The 25,713-nt window shown below is 39.6% G+C and overlaps 1 long non-coding RNA gene across 1 annotated transcript in view; it reads left to right on the top strand.

The window, feature by feature from the left end:
* LOC128086562 (uncharacterized) overlaps positions 1-25,713 on the top strand; it is a 90,052-nt gene that overhangs the window by 30,334 nt on the left and 34,005 nt on the right. The gene's annotated exons all lie outside the window — the stretch shown is intronic.

Raw genomic sequence — 25,713 nt, 5'->3', positions numbered from 1 at the left:
TACAAATAAGGTAACTGCACAAAGTGATTATGGAGAGTGTATACCTTACTGCTCCAGGGCTAAAAAATATGTTGGGAATATATGTAATTGTTCCCAGAAAACTGAATAACAGAGATTACACTTTGTAACATTTGCTTGTTTAAAATAAGTTATTATGGTAGATGAAAATGTACGGTCTGGGACCCGCATTGCTGAATACTTGTATCAATTCCTTTTCACCTCTGGAAAATCAATATTTAGATTTCCTTCTGAAGGAAGCATGATTCTTATATCATATTCTTCATACTCTTGTAGTATGATATAAGTGTCTTGTATAGCTTCGAAACTTTACAGCCCCATCACCCTACTTGCAGGTAGTATAAATGTTCTCCTTTGCACTAGGGTTATTCCCATCTATGAAAGAGAATAATCTACCATGATGTTTATCTTTAAATAAATAAATAAATGGAGCTTGGCACATATTAAGGAGTTGGCCTTATAAAACCTTTCAGTAATTACTGTATGTGTAACGCTACAGGACCTGCCCTCCTTATAGCATGCTCCATTTGTGCACCAGCCTTTAATCTTCTTTAAATCTTTGTTTCTTTCTACAGTTACCAAAAAATCAGTACTTCTTTTTTCTGTATTTGTTTTTTTTCTTTTTTTTAATCTTACTCTCATCATCCCAAGATTTATTCTAGTTGCCATCTTTTCTACTTTTTGTCTACAAATCTTCCTCTAATCTCCCTCTCTGGCATCTTCTGTTTTTCTCTTTCGTCCTTGTTCAGATTTTTCATTAGCTTTGATCACTATTAAAAAAAAAACAACCTGCTGTGATTGCAGCTGTTACATGATAGTAACTCTCTTTCTATATTATCTTACATACTGCTGTGTGATAATTGAGGGTAGATGTTGAAATTCCAAAGATCTTTGTACATCATGACAGGCTACAAAACTGATGTTTTAGAAAGTTTTGGAAATGCTTCTGTATCTTCAGGTGGCTGTCAAAACTGACATGTTGGCAGTTATTCAGACAGGAATTACTAGAAGAGTCAAACCTTGTTAAATGTACTGGGATTATTTCAGAGGGATCCTTCATGTTCTAAGGGAGAAAAACAAATACAATTCAGAGTTGTGGGTGTTTGGTTTTTTTTGCTGTGTCTTGCACACAACAAAAGAAACAGTTCATACATTCAGAGAGAGTCAAATAAAAGATCCCAGGAATGTATTTTTAGGATTCAAATAACAATCAAAGTATTTATACAGTAACAGTTTTGGTATCTCTACGGTGTGTTATCCTGGGACAGGTCCACAAACTTTATTGTGTGATTACCCATTAATTAGGTTGTCATCTATCACTCTTCTCCAAAGAAATGAGATGAGGATATATATGTTAACCAAACAAAACAGTTCCGTGAGAAGAAATTCATTTGGCAATCCCAGGGATAACATGGCACTCACAACAAACAGAACGCACATTTCTCATCAGTAAATTAGTCTAATCATAGATAAGCAATTCACGTTTCACTTTGTAAGCATTATTGTAGATGTGCAAACGAATATGCAGAAAAAAAAAAAAACAAAACCCACAATCTCACTGCAGAGTGAACTAAACAAACCATTTACTTTGACTGCACGTAAACAAATGTTTCTAGATTTCCCCAATGCATTTTCAGACGTTATTTCTTGGAAGACTTCTTTTTTAACTGATTATTGTTAGTACTGAGATTGTATATGGTCGCTTATTGTGATACTGTGGAACCTCACAGTACAAAGCTGCACCAATGAATTAGTGTTTAGTAGTTTTGGGATCTTAATTCATCTGCTATTTGGCATCAGTAAATCTCTTTTCTTCTGCTTTCTGCATTGTGCTTGTTTTTTTGCTAATTACAGAGAGTGAGAATTGTCTTCTGCTAGACATTAATGTACTACTTGTCTTCTAGAAGAATATGCAAAATTATCTTCCATTTGCAATATCTTTCATGCAAAGAATGTGATTCAAGATGGAACAGTGAAAGATGATTCCCTTCTCCTTGTTTGCTTCCTTCTATATAGGGAAGTGCATAATGATGCATTTTGAATCATTAAAATGCATTTGAATTATCTCTGTGGAAGGTGGGAAGAAATATTGCTTATTCCTGTATGTTAGTAAGCTGGGGCATCATTGAGAATATAGTTTTTAGATTTGAACAAGCCCAGTTCTTACCTTGTGATGTTTGGGTTTTTTTTTTTCTCTTGAATTCAGATGGTCTAATTGTCTTCCTGTAGAAGTCAAAGATGAGTGACTTCCTCTTTTATGTTCAGCTAGGCAAATCTATCTGTGAGTTTTAAAAGATGGGCAAAACAGAGCTGGTATTCTAGATACTATTCAGGCCCTTTTGTCTCTCCACCTTTTCATTAGCATCAAATTCATTGGGAAGAGAGGAAAAAAATGAACCTCATCTTTATACCAGAAGCATTGTCTCTTAGCAAAGCAAAAGGAAAAACAGAACTTCAAATATAGGAAAGTGGTCTCTAGCTCAGGAATGTGTGGGCCATCTTTTCCACTCAGAACATCTGAACTATACTCATAAGCTTCTCTACACCTCTATTTCTGTAATAGTTTTAATTGGCAGATACTATTGCTCTCCTGCCCACAGTAGGAATGTAAAGATTATTCAATATTTCTTCAAAGCTTTGAAGAACAAAGTTGCCCCTGCAGAGCTGTCTGTAACTTCATTGGGAAACTGCAGAAGGGCTGAAAAACTTACTGGTTTATTTTGCTGGCAGTTAGAATAATTATTGCTGCTTACTGGAGAAAGGTTTTTTTCCTCACTATTTTGATTAGGGCTTGATTGCCCTATGAGGCTTTGAACTTTTGCTTTGCACGAGGTGAATGTGATGCATGAGCTGTACTATACAGCAGCCTTGCTGGACAAACTCTATGTTCTCTGAAGAACTCTTCCTGGTTCCCAACGTGATCCATTCCTGGCCTTGTAGCATAAGCAAACTAGGACAACTATGTACTATCTATGCAATGGAAAGATGAAATTAACATTCTACTCTTCTCCATTTCCAGACTGCTGGCCTATTCTGGGGAGACAGTTAAGCAGTGATTTATTACAAACTATTCCTGCAATCATGCACAAACTCCACACATGGAAAATTTTATAAGAAAATAGTAATATAAATACATATGCATATTTTACATCAAGAGATAGTCGAGGTTACAGTCAGAGCCAATGTGGTTTGCAGGTGCCCCTTAAATGTAGGCTGTGCTTGACAAGCTTGCACTTAATCTTTTTTGGTTTATAAAACTCTTTTAAAACTTTGAAATGTATGTCACATCATTATTAATCCAGACTTAGATCCATCAGTTAAACTACTATGTTGGCTGGATTGGTGTCTGCTTGGAAATATTTATTACAGTTTCCCTGGGAGACGTAAATGTTGCTATATTTGTGCTTGTCTTATATTTCAGGTAGTTGAAGTTTATTGCTTGGGTTGATACAAGTAAAGAGGGTGATGTGTCAGTGCAGAAGGCTACAGTACAGATATATATGCTAGCACATAGAGATACAAGCAGCTCTTGATTTATGGATATAGAAGGAGGCATCAAAGTCAACAAAAAGACTACTTCAAATGTAATAATGAAGGCAATTCTGACACTGAGAACAAACTTCTGGTTAACATTTTGTGCTAATTCTACAAATAGACAGAATTAGGCCAGTGTTAGATGCCTTTTTCAATGGCTGTGGCTTAGTTTGTCCAAGAGGTTTGGGTGAACGATGTAGCTGCAGAAGCTTTTAAGAGATAGGATCACTACATCTAGCAAAAGATGAATACCAGTTGTGCTTGTACAGACAACCTTGTATTTTTGAGTTGGGCATGTCTGCCCAACTCTGCACTACTGTATCTGATGCTAAAAGATTTACGGTGACAACAGTGATTATTTCACCTCTTGAGTGTTTTTGTGTGAAGAACAGAACAAATGAATTGTAGTTGCATTTATTTTTATGTTTCTGCAATCAGTAATAGTGTATATGCTAATTTAGAAACCATTGAAGAGACAGCAGCTTTTAACATTGCTTTCTGCAGAACTGCAGTGGTACTGCAAGACAATGGGGGAGCACTTATTCTGTGCTTCAGTATTTTTACTCGGCAAAGTATTGGAGCCTCCTTGCTAAGATTAATGTCGTGTTTCAGGGTTTGAGTAATGTTACCACATAAAAAACATACATTAACATTATGTTAGCTTACAAGCAGGGAGTAAGGCAGAGATCCATTAGTATATTAACTCATTGGCAGTAATAATGAGTAATTATTCATTATTGCAATCTCTGGCATTTCTGCTTCTGAAATTTTTAGTGGAAGTACGCAATGTTCTCGGATACATTAGAGATCTATTGATGGATGTACAGTTGGTATCAAGCTCAGAGCAAGCTGCTATTCTGGCTTGCTGCCTAGTTAATCAGTGATTAATGAAAGCTACCATTTTGTATGTGAATCTGGAAGCCTGTATTCTTGGCATTGTTGAAATATGTAAAAAAATTTTCTCAGATAAAACATGACAGATAACACCTAAAATAGAAGTGCTTTGTTCTGCTACCTGTCAAATCAAGAAAGAGTTCTGGATTCTTAAAACTATGAATTTAATTGTGGCAGGAGATAAACTGGCAAATACTTTGGTACTCAGTTCTTTTTGTGACATCCTCTCAAGTCATTTTGCATAAGGTCACAAAAAATGGATGCTGTAGGTTGATACCATTGTGGAAAAAATACAGAATATTTGTAAATAAAGACCTCCAGGCTCTTTAAAGTAGACACTTCTTTGTAAGTAAATATGCCATTTTAAAATTTAAAAAAGTGAATGCCCTCATCATGTGCCCTACCAAAAGTATGACTTAGTATTAGAAACTTCAGAAGAAAGTATTTGTTTTTTGAAAAAAAAAAATGCAATAAACTTTTACTGAGTGAGATCCTGGGAGGTGATAAAAGCTGGCAAGCTCCTCCAAAATTAAAGGGAATTGTGCATGCTTAATAGTTTTCAAAGTTTGACCCAGAGTCTGTATGAACTGCCTCTTTTGACTGCTGGTAATTAAATGGTTATTCTTGAAATGGAACTGCAAGCTGTGCTAATCATAGTGCTACAAACATTACTGTGCAATTAATTCTTTTTTAGGGCTTTCAAAACTAGCTCTTGAAGCTGACAGCTGCAGCCCACAATGTATCAAGTGCTTTATATAGCAACTTTAATGAAAACTCAGATGAGTGTAAGGTCAGTCTCTCCACAGTATGTTCTAATTAAATTTCCACTTTCCTTTAAAAAGCAATTCACATCTGGCCCAAAGACAGGAGCCCATTGTTCCAAACATGTAATGGAATCGGTTTTGTGTTCCTCATCTCTGAAATATAATGTTGGGGAAAATTCATTCTCTTCTGTTCTCTGGTAATCTTCCATCTGCTATTGTAGACTGGAAACAAAAGCTTATCAAACTCCCATGTCAACATTAGCTTATGCAGAGGAAGTTGTTTAGCTCCCATGTCAACATTAGCTTATGCAGAGGAAGTTGTTGATGTGCATATGTTCCAATGCAGTGTGGAGCATAGATCGACAGTATATGCAAGAGTGGATTATTAATATCTTAGCATCCATCTAAACTAATTGCTAGAACTTCATAAGATATTTTCATAGCTTATTATCTGCTTTATTATGAACATATTCCTACAGGTGTTGTGAAGTACAGAATATCTGTCTCTTCTGTCCGTATACCAAAATGCACTTTCCTTTTATAGCAAAGGTAAATTCATATGTAGTATTTCTTGCCTTAAAGGCAGACATTAGTATACAAAATCAAATTGTGATATTGATGAAATTTCTTGCTATGTTCTGGGCGCTTCTAACATCAGCAAGTATAAGATCCAAGACTATTTGAAGATGAGAAACATGTCTTAAAAAGAAATGGGATATATCAGGCCAGATAATCTCCAAACTGTGACTCAAAATATACAGAAGTCATGTGTCTGAGATAAGCAATGTGGAGACACCATTTTTGTCACTTATGGCATAGACTCTGTTCCAACCCACATAAGAACAAAAACTGATTTTCTAATTTTGGAGAGTGGGAGTAGTGACAGCGTGGAAATGATATCTGGAGGTAATGTAACAGCTCTGCTGGTGGGTCCTGGCATATTAGTACAAACCTGGTTTTGGCCTAGTCTTTCCACTCAGTACGATCAATCAGTTTGTGGGGATGGATGGAATGAGTCCATGGGAGGTCTCAACTCCTTTAAAGTGCCATTAATTTCAGAAGGGCAGAACTTCACTGTGGTACTCTCAAAGAAACAGAAATTACTTGGAGGAGGAATGATAGCTGTAGAAGAAGCAGTCAATTCTTGTGGTTTTTTGTTGTTTTTTTTTTCTGTGAAATGAACCTGAGGCTGTTCTTCATCTACTTTTGTATTGTGTCTTAATAGAACCAAAGATAGTAATTTCCTTCTTGAGCTATTTGTCAGAAATGCAAATCCAAATGAACTTGCAAGAACCTTGAAATGAACATTGTTACCATGGCCATACAACAGGCACACCACGACCGAGTGAGCATTTGCTCTTAAAGGCCTTAGAATGCAGGAAAATCTCTACAAAAGCAAGCTGCCAAGCACACTGTGAAAAGGAGTCACAAATGGTTATTCAGGAACAATCCAGAACTAATTAATGCTTCCAGATATTGACAGATATATTCTTTGCTTGTCTATCCTGACCTAGTTGTTTTCCGTTCTAAGTGTTGTTGTTTCTGAATAAGCTGCCTTGTGTCTCTGCATTGTTTCCTATTGCACTTGATGGTGCAATAGAGGGCTAATTCCTCTGAGTGAAAGAAGCCAAAGTGAGAAACAAGGTGTATGCTGGGAATCCAGTCAATGTTTAACTGAGCAGAAGTGTTTCCATTTGCAAAAAAAAGATGAAAGGATTGATGATGCATAGCTTTAAGCTTAGGTGGATTGATTGCTGAATGGCTCTTTGAGGCCAGCCAACTGCTGAAGCTGTAGTAGTAAAATACTAGTTTAGTGAGTTTGTTTTGTGAAAATTTGATGACAGTGATTTTCTTTCCTATCACTTTGTGTAAACATACCCTGTTTCAGCAAGTGTAACTGGACGATGTCGACAGTTTCATTGAAAGTAATAAGATTAATCATTCTGGAAGCCAAGCATGCTCTTAAACGTCTTCCTAAACAGTGGCTTCAGAACCTAGTACAACATTGGCTCAGGATTCCTTTGGGGCTCTTTCGTTTTGCTGTAGTTCCTCCAATGAAAAAAGGCATGCACAGTAAATTACAGTTGCTGATACATCTTATTTCCCATGAATGTCATCCATAAGTTCTCAAAATATTGAAACTTGGTTTGCTTTCCAGAATTTATTTCTTGGCAGAACCGTTTACTTCATTATTTTATCCATATTTTTAAGTGAGTTTTGTAGATAAGTCATTACTTAGTTATAGATAACAGTAGAATACAGTGCAAAATATATCCATTGTCCATATAAGTAAATTGAATACGTTTCTATCTGTTAGCCAGAAAGGTAATTAAAATTTCTTACTCTTTGTTTTGTATACTTTTTGCCCTAGAATGTAAGTCAATTTTGCCTAAGATATTGGTGTGGATGGTTTGTATCCTTTGATAGAGGGATCTTCTGATCTTTCCTCTCCTTTTCCATCTGCTAGCTGTGCATGTTATTGAGAAGATTCTTTGCTCTGCAAATAAATGCCCATTTGAAGAAACACACAGGGCCACTTGTGTTGATGTTTTGACGCATTTTGCAAAAACAAGTAAGAGAGAAAGTCTTTAGTCATCAGACTTAGTGGGAATTGGCTGTAGCAAAAAGGTAAGAAAGTGGTAACACAAGTTGAAGAATGAGCTCAAGCACGTACGTGTGACTAAGAACTAGTAAGTGTAGACAGCACTGACTGTAGAAAGGAATTGGAGAAAAACTGGGGATAGGAAGATTGACTACAACGACTGTAGAAAAGAATCTGAGATGTTAAACTGGTAGTAGGAAAAGGAAATCTTTTCTTGACTGCAGTGTGAAAAGAAAGGATTAGGCAAAAAAAAGGGGAGTGTAAGCAAAAGCCATGAAGTGTTGAAAATACTACCTTATTTTAAAAGCAAAAGATGCCCCTCTGATTCTGGCAACTTGTATAACAAGATATTTCGTATTTTAAAAAAGTAACATACTTTTACAAAGTTTGACTTGTAAACTGAAAACTATGCAAACCAGCGTTTAAGCTTTACAATGCATATGCTTTTAGATTAATGGTTTCAGGTGACAGAAAAGACAGCAGCCAGTTTGAAATTTGCATTTTGGCAGCTTCCCTCAAGAGTTGCAGACTGTGGTCTGAGCTGAGCTCTCCAGAGGAGACAGGCTAAAGTCAAGGATCCACTTAATTTTGTGACATTCTGTCAGATGAAATTTTCTATGCTTTTTGTGCTTTAGCAATTCCTTAATCTTACAGTAAGAGACGAGTCTAAGGAACCTTCTGCCTATATTAAGTATAGTATCTAACTGGGACACAAGTAATGGATGAACAATTACTTTTGAGTCAGAAGTAGTTATGGTATAGGAGAGAAAAGATTTTAATGTCATCACGAGACTATTAAGTAGTTTTATTTGGCACTTTCAGAGATCTCCCAGTGGAAGACAAATGTTCACAACTGAGTAAGGTTGTTGATCATCAGTAAGAAGAGCCAGCATAATATTTAAAGCTTAGGAAAAACATACTAAGGAGGAATAGTTCTCAGAGCTCCATCTATTTACTCTATCAAATTAAAGGTGTAAGTGCAGTCCTAGTAATCATTGTGTAAGAAATATATATTGTCATAATATATGAGAACTTTTGCTATGGAGGACTTCTTAAAGTCTGTCACACAAAAATAAATATTAAAAACAGTTGTGATCTTTGAAACTGAAAAATGAGAATTGGAGGATAAAATATTTTTAGTATCTGGGCCCACAGTTACCAAGGATTGCCATGAATTATGCTTCTCTGGAAGCATCTTAAATCAAGAATAGATACTGCTTCATAAGCTATGAATTACTGAAGTGAGTTTTGCCTTTAACTCATTTTAATAGTCCTGCTTTTTCAGTTCTTTTTTCATTCTTGAAGGTAAATGTTACAGGTTGGCTACAATGTTTTTGGCTATTGATAAATCCCTGGTTTCCTCTAGGACCTAATACAATTTTAATAGTCTGCATATGGAAACACGTAGGAGAAACATTCCCTTTTCCTACTTAGGAATCAAAGCACATGTGCACACAGTTATCTATATTCATTGAAGGTTATGCTAGATGTTTAACAATTTTAATTTAAAGTGTATTAAACCTTTGCATATTGTTTACAAATTAAGTCCTATAAAGCATCCTAGAAATGACAGTGATTGATGTGAAGTAACATACACACAATTAATGCTGACTGAATTGCTAATTACAGGATTGACATCTCATTTGCGGTGAGATGCTGTAGATCTTTTGCAGGAAGAATTGGCAGTGCTGTCATGTAATTTCTCTGTTTCCTTCAGCTTGTAGTTGATGCCCCTTAGTTAAAGCTTGACTAAAGATTCAGTCTCACCTTGTAAAAGCCTCAGGGTAAAAATCAAAATCGTCACTTCTACCCAATAATTAAATCTCCCCCGATACTTTCTCCTATCAAAGAGATAAATTGTTCCAGAGTATTGTTTATTCTCACTTGTCTTACTAGTTACACCAGCTTTCTTACCCTTCCTGCTTTCTTTCCCTGGCCTGCAGGAAAACTTAACAGTGCTATTGCAGAGATAAATTAGGTAGGAAATGCAGGAATCTGGCTTGAAAGGAAAGTGCATTTTACTAAATGAACCTTAGTATATGGAAAAGCTAAATTTCAGAATCTGTGCTGTGGAGAGCCCCTTAGAAGAGCAGTTACATATAACAAATGCTTGAGTTGACAGAAATAGACTAACCAGTTCTGATCACACAGTTTCAAAGCACCTGAGTATCTGCTGGTCAAGTTAATCCAGTTCTGTTGACTGGCCACACAGCGCAAAGATCAGTCTGGATCTACTACCAGAGCAGGATTATTTGTTGCAAGGTGAGCAAATTTTGAAAGGATTATATACATGTGTGCCATGGCCTGGCATCTGATGATGTAGCAGTGTAAATAGAGATGCAATTGTAAGGAAGCAGGAACACTGAATAGTAGCAGTAACACTGAGAGTGGAAACAGAAACTGCAGAGTGAAAAATGTGAATGCAAGGAGTGTTCCCAGTACTGCCTAGCTGCCACTATTTGTCAACCAATTTCATGAATAGGAAGGCCAATGGGTACTAATGGGGATACGTTCCCAGCAGTCTAAGAAGGCTTTGCCTAAGGCTTTTTCAAGAAAACATTCAATTTGTACAAGAAAAGTGCCTCTTAGGAGATTTCAGAGAGGTACTTGCATGCTTTTTGATATGATTCAGCCCTTCATCTGTTAATGTAATTTTTTTTACAAGAGTGATACTTGACCTCTGTTATCTACAGAGAGGACCAAAAAGGTACTCAGCCAAAACAAGCAGGGTCCAGAAATGTATAGGAGTCTGACATATGAGGAGACTTGGTAGATGCACAGAGAAGGCTGAATGGATATCATAAGGCAGAAACTTTTATTTTACCTCCAGACACAGTGGATAAGACCTCTGCACTTCCCCTAGCATTCTATGTGGCTGCCCTGACTGCAAGGAAGAAAATTCAAGTATTGCTTTTAATCACAAGACCTACAAAATGAAAGCAGTATTGGTTTTTTGATTGTTTGTTTGTTTGGAAAAAATTAAGAAGCTGCTTAATTCTTTGTATGCCTTATCTGAGATGTTTGGTTTCAGTGAAAACTATAAATGTATACTACCAAACAGAATAGACTTAGAGGTATTTCTTGTGGAAGAATATTCTATCTTTGACTGCATCCTCAAGTTATTCCATGCACTGCTGGATGGGAACAGTGGGGGGCAGAAATTATGCCCTGTAAGAAATGATTGAAACAGTAGGTAATGTGGTAACAGCTTACCACTCTGATTGCCCTGTTAGATTAAAAAATCCATCCCAGATGGAATCATGTTTTACACAGGAAACATCTATTATGTCAACCTTCCATGCCACAGAACCTTTCAGGTTCACTGGCGGCAGAATGGAAAATAAAACCTTTGCTGTTCAGAAGATATTTCATTTGCTAGCAGAATCTTAGTAACTAAAATTTTTTGAGACAGGAAATTTTTTTAACATCACAAGCTTTGAAAGAAGAACAGTGTCTAACAATTGTAATCCTTTACTGGTCTTCCTAATCAGATATGATATGACAGGAATGCTAAGTGCCTTCAGCTTAGCAACTAGACCTTCAATTTCTTCAAAAGTATCGGCTTTACTCTTTCTGACAGCTAAAATGTGAAAATAATTCATATACCATATCATTAAAAAATGTTTTACTTACCCAAATAACCAGAATTTCCAGAAGAGAAATGTGCCTTGCATACATCAGATCTTTTACTATCTTTATTAATAGCATAGGAAATGGAAATGCCACATGTTCAATGAATTTTTCAAATTACTTGCGCAGTCATCTAAATGAGGGATTTAAGAATCACAGTAGAAGAACAACGGCAGAAAGAGGATGTGAAGTATTTTTAAATAATTACTACAAAACTAGGTCTATTGTTTATATTTAAGCAATATTTAAGCTAAGCATGGTATGGGTTTGTAGTAATGAAAGCACCCAGTGGGGGTTGGCCTGCTACAAAGAAATTTTCTGTAAGACTAGCAGCAATAGATGAATGTGGAAGGCATGTTTTAAGAAGTAGAACTGGTTGCTTGACTTGAAAAAGAAAATCTTTAAATTCCGTGGTAATGAAATGTTTTTCTGCTGGGGCCAGCCAAAAAAAAAAAAAAAAGTTGGATAATGTTTTCCAGTTTTCCTTGGAGGGCCATTTATTTAGGTGATACAAGAGGTACATCATGACTGTTAGTAATACTAAGAAAAAAATCTCACAACTTCACATGGAATAAATAGGTGATTTGCAAACAATGCATGTGTGATTGCTCTTCATGCATTTTTTTCCAGAACACTAGTATGCACTATATGTATGCAGTGTATTATTAATATAGATGGTATGCATATGAACCTAATGTTCTTAAGATTTCTGTGGAAATATCAAGATCTTAACAGAAATTAATGAGAGCTGACTAAAATTTAAATAAATGAAGCTGAATGTGACTTTGTGTTGAAGAGATGAGGTAAAAGAGAGAAGCAAGAGAACATGTTTTCTGCTACATAGCTGATATTGTGGCAAATGGAGAAGGCAACTGGTTTTTAGCTGAAGCTGTGTTTATGAGTTTATATGTGTGCAGACACAAACACCACATTTTTATTCAGTCTACTTGCATAATAAACCAATGCCAATGAATAGTGGTAATCGATGGGCTTGTTTGGAAATTCAAGCTGATAACTCCTGATAACTTAGCAATCTTTCTGTACTCTAACACTTGCAAATGTGTGGTATAGTAAATATAAACAACATATACAGACTATATATACTGACTGCTGTTTTCATATACTGATGAGTAAAGATAGTACACCAACAGTATGTAAACTGAAATCATAATTAATAATTTATCTCCGTCTTGATCCTGATTCAATTGTTAGAGGAAGCAGGAATCCTAAATCATCCAGTGTAACTGGGGGTTTTTCTGTTATTACAGGCACAAACCTTTCAGTACTACCCTGTCTCTAAGTTGCCTCACAATCATTTTTCTTGTGGAGTTAGAAGATCTCATTTGTAACTGTTTGTATACCTAATTTCTGGCAAAGCACAGTCCTGGATGCAGAACAATAGAAGATGAAGAGGCCAGTTTGTTCATGCATTTCACAAAGTACATCATATGTACACTCAGAGATCAACATCATACGTGCAGCAAATCTGTGTTTGGGGGAATCGGGATGTGATATAAATTGGCTTTGTTTAAAGTTGTAGTGAGTCATAAAACTGCATTAAATACACACAATTCTGTATATATTTATTAATAATTATTGCCTGTGTGGATCAAACTCTTTTGCTCTTTCAAATATAATGCTTAATTTCAGAGAAAGACTATAACCTAGGTTGTTACCTGCCAAGTTGTACCTGTTCACATCCAATAAGGGATAAATATTTTTCATGGAATTAAAAAGAAAAATTAATCATTTTAGATATCATTTGTTAAACAGCTGTAATTAATAATTGTTTTTTAAATTAACAATGTTGAAATATCATGATTTTATAGAATTACTACAGTTATTTTATATTGATGTAGTGGTCACATAAAACTTCAAAAAATATATATTCCTGATTACCCTGGGACAAAGGTATTTCTAATAGCAGGTCTTGGCAGCATACTTTTTCTCAGAGGATGTACAGAATTTTCCAAAGCTTAAAAGTTAGAGGGCAAGAAAATTACAAAGAGGGCTGCTGTCTACCTTCACTGGAACATTGTTCTGTAAAAACAGGAGTAGAGGGCGGTATGATGTAGAAGTGATAGGGAAAGTGCTTCTATGATACGGAGGTAAATAAAGCACTAGCTTCCAGCTCCAAACTTAGGTGAGTAAAACAAATTTCCTTCCTATGACAAAGATGGAGTGTTAAGATGTATATGCCAATGAAAAATGAACACTTGGGTGAACAGATCTATTCCTGTAAAGAATTTCATTATACAGACTGTGTAGAAGAAAAATGAGAGATAGTGCACTTCATCAAGTGGTATTAAAATATGTATTCATCTAGCTGAGAGTTTGAGATATGGGCTTTTTTAATAGTTCTTTCAGTACTTTATCATGTTACCATTGGCTACTTTCATTTGTCTAACAGGTTTATTCTTTATCTGGCTCTCTTTTAACACCTTTTCATTATATGGCTTTAAAGTGGAATAACTGCAGTAGAGGAAAAGTTTTAGCAATTCTTATACTGCAAATCATAGGTGTTCAGCCTCTTAGCTTTCCTGGGTCGCATTGGGTGAAGAGGAATTGTCTAGGGCTGCAACTATGAACATTGCTCTAGAAGTAATGTCTCCTAATTATTTCCATCTAAAGTACAACTGCTTCAAAGAGCACAATAACACTATTTAAAAAAGCAAATTCTCAGCTGCAAAACACTCTCTTTGAACATAGTCACCAGCATTAGCTATGCATTTTCACCAGTGTTGAGCAAGAGCCTGCATGTTGTGCTGATAAAAATCTGCACCAGAAAAGGTGAGCCACTGTTGCTGCTGTCACTGCTGAAATGCACCACCCACCTCCTCACTGTGCTCACATCCACTGTGATGTGGATAAACATCACAGTGTTTATCCTCTGTAAATGTTCAGCAAGGAGTGATGAATGTCAGTGTGTGCAATTTTTTCTGCACTGAGGAATTCTTGCTCTTCCATGTCAGACACCATTTTGTCAGAGTTCCCCTCTGCTGCCGTCTGTCACACAGCAGCAACAGGTAATGGGATATTGGTGCGAAGGTTCAGACCCTACTCTTGAACCACCACCATCTGCCTCTGACGTATGGGCCAACATCATAAAATAGGAGGTATTATTTTTGGAGCAGCCACCATAAAATATATACTATAGTCAATGTATGTAAGTAACAAAACTTATTTTAATTTGAAATGCTTTTTATTAAAACGTAAAGAAGAGAGTAACAAAAACATGAAAGCAATGGGAGATGTGACCATGTTTTTGTGACAGTAATGTGTCAGCCTGGTTGGAGGACAGCAGCTGCAATCTGTAGTGAGCTCTCAAGGTGCTTGTTAGATAGCCCTGTTGAAAAGATCCAGATCATAGCACTGTTTGTGTGCTTCAGCCTTGAAAACTGCTGTTCACAAATGCACGTGTCGCCAAAAAGTGGTGACACAAGTACGGTGTGACTGAGAGCTGAGGAGTACTTCTCTGTGGTAAGAGAGGGCTTATGAAGAAAGTCTGGTGAAGTGACGCGGTTGGAATTCAGACTGCAACTCTACACTGATTTGAAAATTCCCAAGTCTGTACTCAAACTCCTTTATCAGAGCAGAAAGCATGGATGTATATATTTCACTGTTCACAGGGCTACGTTTTGTCAGTGAGTCAAAACCCATCCACCCATTACCCATCTGTTTTCAGCCCAGGTGGGGTTTGGGGTCGTGCAGCAGTCCATTGCAGCTGAGCGATGGTTGGACATGCAGGGCAGAAGCTGCCACAATGATGGAGAGGTGGCCAGGCATGCTGCAAATTATGTTTCTTTATAAATGCTCAGTAAAAGTAGATTTTGAAGAAACAAAAACCACTTCTTGTTTATAAACAGAAGGCTGAGAACACTTGAAAAAGTTGAAAAACTAATTCTGAAGGTAGAAAAGAAATATTTCTGTTTTTTCTTTCCTAAAGTGCTAGATCAGAGATAAAGCAAAATTGCTATGGAGGCAGAAAAAAATACTGGCTGCATGTAAAAGCTTTGCAAATCTGTAAATGGAGTTTTGAGAAATGGAATAACAGAACATACTTTCTCTAATAATTCTCAGTTTGATGCCTAGCCAGATCATTTAACATATGTGTGTGTATATGTATTTTAAGAGGTATGATTGAAATGATAGCTAGAAAAGACTGAAAAGTAGAGTTTTTCCTGAGGGAAATGCCACTACAACATTATTTTCAACCTTAAGCAAGTAAAACTCCAAGCATCAAAACTTCATGCTGAACAAAATGTTCAGAGTGGTCTTAAACTGAAGGTATTGGCATAACCTTCTCCAAACTGAAATGTCTTAATTAATCTCTAACTTGATGCCTACATATGGCTGAGCAGGATCTTCTGTTTTGCTGAAGACTTACTGCTCTCTGAGCCACACCAGGATGCCAACATGCCCCCAGCGCTGCATGCCTGCAGGTCTGAGAGGTTCCCTGGGATACAGCTCTGAGATGAGCTCTGCTCCACCGTTGCACCTGGAGAGCTCACATGAGCCCACAGGGTAGGCAGGTGGTACATGGCAAGCTGTAGTGGAAAGAAATAGTTCATGAGATCAGGAGGTGTTCTGGCTGGCTCACACCATGATGCTGAAAGGCCTCCAGCAGGCTGGAGATACTCACTCTAAATCCAAGTATCCCCAAATAAGCAAATAAAAGTGTCCTTTCTCAGCGAAACACTAATTTTGCTTGGTAGTGACATCTTTTTCCAGTTACAATAGAGTTAATTGTCTTGGCAAATGAGACTTCTCTGTTGTTATTTGGGATAAAGCTATTCACTTCACGAGGTGATTACTGACATTGAGCAAAACCAAGCAATGACTACCTGAATTCTTCCCATGGATCACTGGCAGTATAACTGAATTTATAAAATAAAGTTTTATAAGCAGTCGCTATTAGGACATAAATGTTACTGAGAAACATTTTCTCTTTTGTCATGGTCTGTTGGTGTTTAGACAAGTGGATCGGGATGAAAGCTGCGGCTGGATGTGGGATGCACAGAGTGGCAAAGCCTCCATTAAAGGAGCTCCTGACAATGTAGATACTGCTGATCTGAGGGGAAGATATGGCACCTATAGGGCTGCCCTGGGTGAGGGCTGAGAGCAAGACAGAGTGGGTTCAGGCATCAAGCATGCTTCCTAAGCCTATATGTAACGCAGGATTCAGCGTTAAGCGTCCAGGAACAGTCAGTTTGGAAAATGTGTAGTTTAATGTGTGCATTAGGGTAGGATACAGGTGTCTGAGTCATGCCATGAAGTGCTATGAGTCTGCGATCACTGTGTGTGGTGTGGGTTTGCAAGACTTTCTGTTAGCAAATCTTTGCTTAAAAAAGGGTTAAAAAAAAAAAAGAAAAAGAAAAAAGAAATAAGTTGCTGTGTATTTTATGTTACAGGATTGTCCCTGGAGTTATCTGTGATACAAGGGAGGGGTGCTTTTTTTGTGTTTGTTTTTTTTTTTTTTTTACAAGGAATGAAAGCAGTAACTAATTTTCCTGTAAACATTATAACGTTGTCTCCTAGAGTTATGAAAATGCAGTTTTTATTCTGGAAGAAATATTTAACCTGGGATTAAAGATGGAATTTGAATATATTCTTATTCATGGGAGGTTTTCAGTTCTATCTACAGCATTAAAGCAGAACGAAGATAGCGGCAACATATTTTTGTATATCTGTGTGGGGAAACAGGCTCCTTGTAGTCAAAGATCTTCCTCTGTAACAGTGGGGGTTTTATGAGTGTTGAGAAAAGGATTGCTGATGAAAATAAGAGGCAATGAGGACTTGGGCTTTTATCTCTTTTACAGAGATATATGTGCATTTTGTAGTATTTCATGTTGCATTGATTGCTTCCGTTGTCCATTTGTTTTCCTGAGGGTTCAAAGTATTCAGCTGTTCCCATCTAACTGGTTAATAATTTACTTTCCATGGTTCTGCCGAATAAAGGAATATTCATAGATGGAGCCATTTCAATTCACTGCTTACTGTAATGTGAACAAGCCAGTATTTGTCTATTACTTTATTTTCACTAGCTTTTGAAAGGAGAAAGTGTTAGTTCTGGCCTATTTTGTCAGAACATCAGAGCGGGAGAAGTGATCTCTTGCAAAGAGGTGAGCACCTTGTCTCCAGCCAGATAGGTAGCATGGCTTTGGGAACAAGGCAGAAGGACATTGCAGTGAGGCATCCTGATTGAACAATGAACTGGCTTTGCACTGGTTTTAGCCTGCAAGCCTAAAGTGCTGCACAGTGCTGTGGATTTTGGGCAGACACAAGTTGCAGCTTCCTCTCGATCTCAGCAGGATTTTTCACATGGAAAGGAAGGACCTCAGTGCTAGCATAAGCCTTGCTTTGTTTTCTCAGGATTAGTTACTCAGTGACAACACTCATTTTGAAGGAAGATAATTAACAAATTATGGGGACTTTTAATAAAAACAACAGATACTTTATGCAGGCTAGTTTTGCAGCCTTTGTGTTGGCTTTTCTTCAGTGGGCATCAAATACAACATTTTGATGCAGTCACATGCAGCAATTCCTGCATAAAGTGACTATAATTTGTAATTCTTAAGGCTTATTCCTGACAAATGACTTCTTACTGCTGAATGGAAAGCCTGATTTGGATATGTTCGCACTTTGCCTCTAATGTCAATGTCAATCTATGTGTGCAGATCAGTATGTGTCTCCACACAAACCAGAATTTGTATATATTGAAGCAGTTAGTCACAAAGGATCATTCCAAACTCTTATGATGCTATAAGATTTGTTCCAAAATATTTGGTCTCTTTCCTTTGGAAGAATTTAGCTGCAGAAATAAGTGAAGGGATACGTGCAGGTTTACACATGCAAAAAACATGCATTGTTTTTTATCACTAATTGGTTGTTTGTATGGCTCTTTCCTTAGAGGAGGCAGAGGTTCATTATGACAATACATTCATGTATACAGAGTTACAGATACATTTGAGAGGAAAGTTGTTTTAATTAGGAGCTCTGGCACCCGAGATACATAGCAAGCTATTAGGACAGGAGCCAGGTGTCACGAGTAGAATAAGAATTTTTAGCGTGCTAGTATTCTCTGGTAGCTACTGATATGTTTGACTTCACTTCTTGATTAATACGAGGCCTTCTACCACACCACAAACTTTGTGTGACAGGACAGCAGCATGTCTATGAATAACTAGCTGACAAGCTGTACGTTCACCCTTTTGCTTGTGACAAATTTTACAGGTGACCATAGCCTTAATGAATCACATCACTGATACCTGGCAGTGATAGGTAGGTAGGCGGGGGCCTCACTCCAGCCAACGCAAGCAGGGACCACGACTTCAGCCAGCCAGCCAAAGCAAGCACGCACAGACCACGACTCCAGCTGACCCAAGCAGGGGCCGTGTCTCCAGCGAGCCAGGCAGCCAAGGCAGGCAGGCAGGGACCACAAGTCCAGCTGGCACTAGTTCTGCGCTCCAGAACTTCCCCCCTGATGTCTGCACACAGAGCCAGGGCAGCCCATCCCAGGTGCAGAACCCAGCGCTCGCCCTTCTGCGTGCAGATGGGAACACCCTCATTTTGTCCAGATCTCAAGGCAAGGCCTCTTTATCCTCAAGGAGGTCTAAACTCCTCCCAGCTTAGCATCATCCACAAATTGATTGATACAACTAACAGATCTTTATTGGAATCAACAGTAAAAACAAGATAGAGAAATGGCCTTAAAATGGAGCCCTGCAGAATCCCAGTGGTGACACATAGGGCAACTGTCAGGACAAAGTCACCCAGTCCTCCAGGGCCGCCATGTTTTAGTTGTCAAGGGACATTCTAAGGCATGCATAGCCAAGGCTTTATGATGCCATGAGCCGCCTCCCTGACAAAAGCTCTAAATATGGGAAACCTGGCAACAGAACACCAGCTATGATGCAAAGCAGCCAGCCAATAAAGGCAAGCAGGGACCACGACTCCAGCCAGCCATCCAAGGTAGGTAGGCGGGGGCCTTGACTCCAGCCAACGCAAGCAGGGACCACGACTCCAGCCAGCCACCCAAGGTAGGTAGGCGGGGGCCTTGACTCCAGCCAATGCAAGCAGGGACCATGACTCCAGCCAGCCATCCAAGGTAGGTAGGCGGGGGCCTTGACTCCAGCCAACGCAAGCAGGGACCACGACTCCAGCCAGCCATCCAAGGTAGGTAGGCGGGGGCCTTGACTCCAGCCAACATAAGTAGGGACCACAACTTCAGCCAGCCAGCCAAAGCAAGCACGCACAGACCATGACTCCAGCCAACCCAAGCAGGGGCCGGGACTCCAGCGAGCCAGGCAGCCAAGGCAGGCAGGCAGGGACGACGACTCCAGCTGATGCATGCAGGGACCCGGACTCCAGCCAGCCAGCCAGCCAAGGCAGGCAGGGGCTGGGACTCCAGCCAGCCAGCCAAGGCAGGCAGGCAGGGACCACGAGTCCAGGCGACACAAGCATGGACCACGACTCCAGCTGACGCAAGCAGGGACCACTACTCCAGGCGATGCAAGCAGAGGACAAGACTCCAGGCAGCCAGCCAAGGCAGGCAGGCAGGGGCCACGACTCCAGCCAGCCAGCCAAGGCAGGCAGGCAGGGGCCACGACTCCAGTCAGCCAGCCAAGGCAGGCAGGCAGGGGCCACGACTCCAGTCAGCCAGCCAAGGCAGGCAGGCAGGGGCAGCGACTCCAGCCAGCCAGCCCAGGCAGGCAGGCAGGGGCCACGACTCCAGTCAGCCAGCCAAGGCAGGCAGGCAGGGGCAGCGACTCCAGCCAGCCAGCCAAGGCAGGCAGGCAGGGGCCACGACTCCAGTCAGCCAGCCAAGGCAGGCAGGCAGGGGCAGCGACTCCAGCCAGCCAGCCCAGGCAGGCAGGCAGGGGCCACGACTCCAGTCAGCCAGCCAAGGCAGGCAGGCAGGGGCAGCGACTCCAGCCAGCCAGCCAAGGCAGGCAGGCAGGGGCCACGACTCCAGTCAGCCAGCCAAGGCAGGCAGGCAGGGGCAGCGACTCCAGCCAGCCAGCCCAGGCGGACAGGCAGGGGCCACGACTCCAGCCAGCCAGCCAAGGCAGGCAGGCAGGGGCCACGACTCCAGTCAGCCAGCCAAGGCAGGCAGGCAGGGGCAGCGACTCCAGCCAGCCAGCCAAGGCAGGCAGGCAGGGGTCATGACTCCAGTCAGCCAGCCAAGGCAGGCAGGCAGGGGCAGCGACTCCAGCCAGCCAGCCAAGGCAGGCAGGCAGGGGTCATGACTCCAGTCAGCCAGCCAAGGCAGGCAGGCAGGGGCAGCGACTCCAGTCAGCCAGCCAAGGCAGGCAGGCAGGGGCCACGACTCCAGTCAGCCAGCCAAGGCAGGCAGGCAGGGGCCGTGACTCCAGCCAGCCAGCCAAGGCAGGCAGGCAGGGGCAGCGACTCCAGCCAGCCAGCCAAGGCGGACAGGCAGGGGTCATGACTCCAGCCAGCCAGCCAAGGCAGGCAGGCAGGGGCAGCGACTCCAGCCAGCCAGCCAAGGCAGGCAGGCACGGGCCACGACTCCAGCCAGCCAGCCAAGGCAGGCAGGCAGGGGCCACGACTCCAGCCAGTCAGCCAAGGCAGGCAGGCAGGGGCCACTACTCCAGCCAGCCAGCCAAGGCAGGCAGGCAGGGGTCATGACTCCAGCCAGCCAGCCAAGGCAGGCAGGCAGGGGCCACTACTCCAGCCAGCCAGCCAAGGCAGGCAGGCAGGGGCCACGACTCCAGCCAGTCAGCCAAGGCAGGCAGGCAGGAGCCACGACTCCAGCCAGTCAGCCAAGGCAGGCAGGCAGGGGCCACGACTCCAGCCAGCCAGCCAAGGCAGGCAGGCAGGGGCCACGACTCCAGCCAGCCAGCCAAGGCAGGCAGGCAGGGGTCAGGAAGGGGCTGTGATGCCAGCCAGGATGGAAAATAATAAAATAAATAAATAAATAAATAAATAAATAAATAAAAATGAATTGGTCTTGTCTAATAATTAGTCAACTTCTCGGAGTGGGTGCAGATGAGGGCCGATAAGATGATCAGAGGGCTGGAGCACCTCTCCTAAACAGAAAGGTTGAAGGAACTGGGCTTTTAGCTTGGAGAAGAGAAGGCTCCACGGCCTTGTAGTAAATCATCCACTTAACTCTTATTTCAATTTCATTCTGGGTCTTCTTGGTTTACGCCTTATAGTACTGAACATTTTGAAGAAAATGAACATCTATTGTGTTATCTGGCTGGGAACTGTAATTTTCTGTCTTAAAAGACTTTTTCATGATTCCCTGAGGCAACAAGCCATTTTAGTTTTGGGTAATCTCTTTAGTACTTTGTTGTTGTTTTTTTTTTTTCTTTATCGTCATGCAGCATTTTGTGCAGATCCTGTTCAAACATTCTTTTCTTCTTATGATTGATTTCATTAAAATGTTTGTGATTGACAGTGACTGTACATATTTCAGAGCAAATAACTAATGTCTGTGTTACTTTGGTTTTATATCAGCAGTGCAGGAAGAGAAAATTAATAAAAAGAAAGATGTGGTTTCATGTTAGTCACCCATCAGTCTTAGGTTCAGCTTGTGAATTTTGCACATTCTTGAAGTTTTTTAAATCTTGAAGTTTTTCATCTTTTACAGGAAGCTGTTGTTTCCACTTTTGCTCTTTTGCAAAGTGTGTTTACCGGTATTTCATTTTCATAAACTGGTCCTTTGTAACCATGATTTTGTGACTATTTTGGAGAGGCAAGATAAATGGGGACAGTCTAGGTGATAATGAAGCAGTCAAAATTGAACTACTCGTTCTGATTCTTCTCTTGTTTGTTAATTTACTTCTATTTTTACTCTTAAGGAGGCAGAAGCTGAAGGGAGCTTGTGCAAGTGCATCAGATGTGATTCTTCCTTTCAGAAAGGAACTTGACAGGTGATGCTGTGCAGTCTTGTCTCTGCAGTGTGTCACAGAACCCCGTAGGAGAGGTAGGGAAGAATTGGAACTGATGTTATTCACTATAAACTCCTCATGCATCTTGATGTTATCAGAGCCCGCAGTGCACTTATTCTGCTTGTAGAAAGAAGTGCTGTATTGTGAAAAGCACATTTTCTATGAGTAATTAGAACTGTGGTCTCTGTTGAACTTAGGAGCAGCCTGATGGTGAAACACTCATTTCCTGACTGGAGAAGTTACATCAGTCCCAATTTGTAGCTGTAGACTAATGTCTTCACAGATGAGCTGCCCCTAGCACTTCCGTGACAGATTTTGCTTAGTATTTCTCAGATAAATGCTTAAAGTGAGAATCTCAGTTACCTTGCTGCAGATGCACATCTTATTTATGTGTCAAAAATATAAAGTTTGTCTTCTGAGAATTACAGCTTACTCCTTCAGCTGAGGGAAAGAGTTGCACTGCCCTGCACCCTTGTGTTACTTATTGACTGCCTCAGGTACATTATGCTGTATCGCTGCCTTACTACAACAGCTTTTAACACTTAAAAAAAATCCTTTGGTTCACTATTCAGAAAAAAATTGAAATATCTTCCTCTTTAGCAAAAGGAGCCTACGCATGTGTAAAACATGACACATGCCTTTTATAGAGTTGTGATATTAATGCTCTAAATGCTTTAATGTGCATATTGTTGGGCAGGCACTAGTTTTAGTATTCATGTCATCCATTACCTTAAATCGAGAATCACATTTTACTTTTTATGGCAAACCTTTTATGAGCTTATATAATATGTTTCTAATCAACAGTGCTTCAGATGATACTCCAGTTCAGTGGTAAGAGCTTGCTTTGGCTTAAACAATATTTTCCCAAAGCATGTATTAATGCATCTACTTAGTCAAACTCACTGTCACACTAAGAAGCATAATTACAGACTGCATGGAGACTCTTGATAAGAAAATGGGAAAAAATATATCAGTAAGATCAAAGAAGCACCTGAAGTTAATTATAAATTAGTATTGAAGTATAGTCATCAGAATACTTTAGTTATTATTGTAGAATTAAAAAATAAAGATAAAAATGTCCCACAAGATCTTGCATGTTGGTTAGTTTTACAATGAAGTCCTTTTGTTGTATTCATTTACACCTATGATGACTGAAAGGTGATTTTTTTCTAAGCTAAAAGAAGGGCAGCAGAGATACCATATGCCAAAGTTTTTACTGTTCAGAAAGGTTATACACTTCAGAAATTTTTCGTATTGCTGGTGCTTCCATATTCCTATAAGTGTGGTTAGAGAAACCACATTAAAATAAGACGTATGATTGATGTATAAAACTGAATTGCACCATTAAACTTATCTGCTACTAGTGTAATGTTTTTTGCTTTCCATGCTGAGATCAAGAGTGTATGTAAATGCTCGTTATCAAGTTATTATCAAATAGACCAAGAGTTGGCACGTGCTGCCTGTTGATACAATATTTTCTCTAATTTAATTTGGATGTCTCATGGGTTAATTAAAAGTGATGGTAATGGGAACTGTAGGGAAAACCTTAGGTCACAGCTTGAGCTGGTGATTGAGCACCTGGTGTAGGGGTGCAGCTGGCTCAGGGAGCACAGTCACATTGTGTGCACCTGTGCTCCTCATGTGACCAGAAGGAGTAAACCCAGAGCGGAGCCCATGTGGGCTCATATAACGGCCAACCACTGGTGGGAGCACTTCTTTTGGACCTAGGCTGCTTCCTGAGGAGTGCTGCGTAGTTAGAGAGCCCCTTCATCTCTTGGGTGAGTGCTAGTAACTCTTGGGTGACTCTTCTTTCTGCATATGACTAGTGGTCTACTTGTGAATACTTTCCTGGACGCTGAGAACCTGTCAGAAGCACTTTTGTTTCTTTGTAAGCAAAACAAGGGCAAAAGCTGTTAACTAGTTTTGTTTTCTTCTTTTATCCTTGTTTTTAAATAGATGAGATTAATTCTTTACCTATAAATGATGCTGTTACGTGCAAAGACCCAGTAGAAAGTTTAATAAATCCAAGTGTTCTAGTTTAAGCTTTTCAAGAAATGTACTTGAAAACTTTTCATCCCCTACAGATTCTGAATCTTCTGTATTCTTTCAATTCAAGAAGCGTGGTTTCTCGCTTATGCGAAGTTGAATACTCAGAGGGAGAAACTCAGTGAATGAATTTAGCATATTTTCTTGCTTCTCAATCTGTAAGCGGGTTGTAATTAGTACAGCTGACAAAAAAAAATCGATGAAGTCAAAAGGTTTTTTTAACCTGTTCCCTAGCACAGATTGTTCAGTGTCACAGATTTCAGAATAACTATTGTATAATTTGCTTGGTTTTTGTTTTTTTTTTTTTTTTTTTTTTAATGTTACATGCTAATTTCTATGCATGAGATTAAATGAACAAGGAAACAAGGTAGAATAATAAACGTGTAAAATACATCTGGAGAAGGGACTTTTGTTTTGATGATAGGAATGTCCATTTTGTCGAAAGAGATTTGCTATTTACCTTACAAATTACCTGATACAGAAAAACTCAAAACCAATTGCTTAATAGAGCTGGATTAGTGTCATTTCCTCCAGGAGTCCATCATCTTGTCTGCGATGACCTAGACTAGGCATCCCAGAGGTTCTGTGGGAAATGGAACAGTATACCTTTAGCATTTTTACCCTTACATTAGAAAATCTTTGCCGAGTCCAAAACCAAGTAGAAATCTTGTACTTTTGCTTTGTCTCATGTGTATGCCATAGTTGGAAAACAGTTTCTTTCGGCAGTATTTTTTTAATATGTTTTTGAAGATATTCTCTAAATCTGTTCTCTGTAGACAAAATAATGCTGGTATTTTGTTTTTTTTTTTCCCCATAGAATGTGATCTGTATATGTCCATGTTTCTTGACATATTCTGTTTTATTGCAGATGAGTCTACTTAAAAAGCAATAATAAAGACCAAACTTTGGTATTAAGTGACTGCAAAATGGGACAAATTCTTCTTAGTGAAAACTTTCACAACTTCACTATCTCACAATCATTACTTCCTGCTTTTTTTTTCTTTTTCTTTTTTTTTTTTTTTTGTTGTTGGGTGATGTTAAGAAAAATTGTAAGTCACGTATGTTTTAACATGAAAGGAGTGAGAAATGCTGATTTTTCTGATATATTTAAATGTAATAATAAGAGGAAACAAAAAGTCAAGGAAATCTGTAGCACTTCTGCTTAGGAAATATTCCCAAGATTCTGGTAAATGTTATTTACTGCTGCTTCAGAGCAGTCTTATCTTTTTTGTTGGTATTACTGCATATATGAAACAGGTAATTAATTTTCTAACAGATGTGATTGTTTTTGCTTTTAATACTTGGGCCA

This window comes from Tympanuchus pallidicinctus, unplaced genomic scaffold (genome assembly GCF_026119805.1).
Source record: "Tympanuchus pallidicinctus isolate F22 unplaced genomic scaffold, pur_lepc_1.0 scaffold3, whole genome shotgun sequence".
In the NCBI taxonomy this organism is placed as follows: Eukaryota; Metazoa; Chordata; class Aves; order Galliformes; family Phasianidae; genus Tympanuchus; species Tympanuchus pallidicinctus.
Note: the sequence above shows the minus strand (reverse complement) of the source record. Positions and strands in the feature narration are given on the sequence as shown.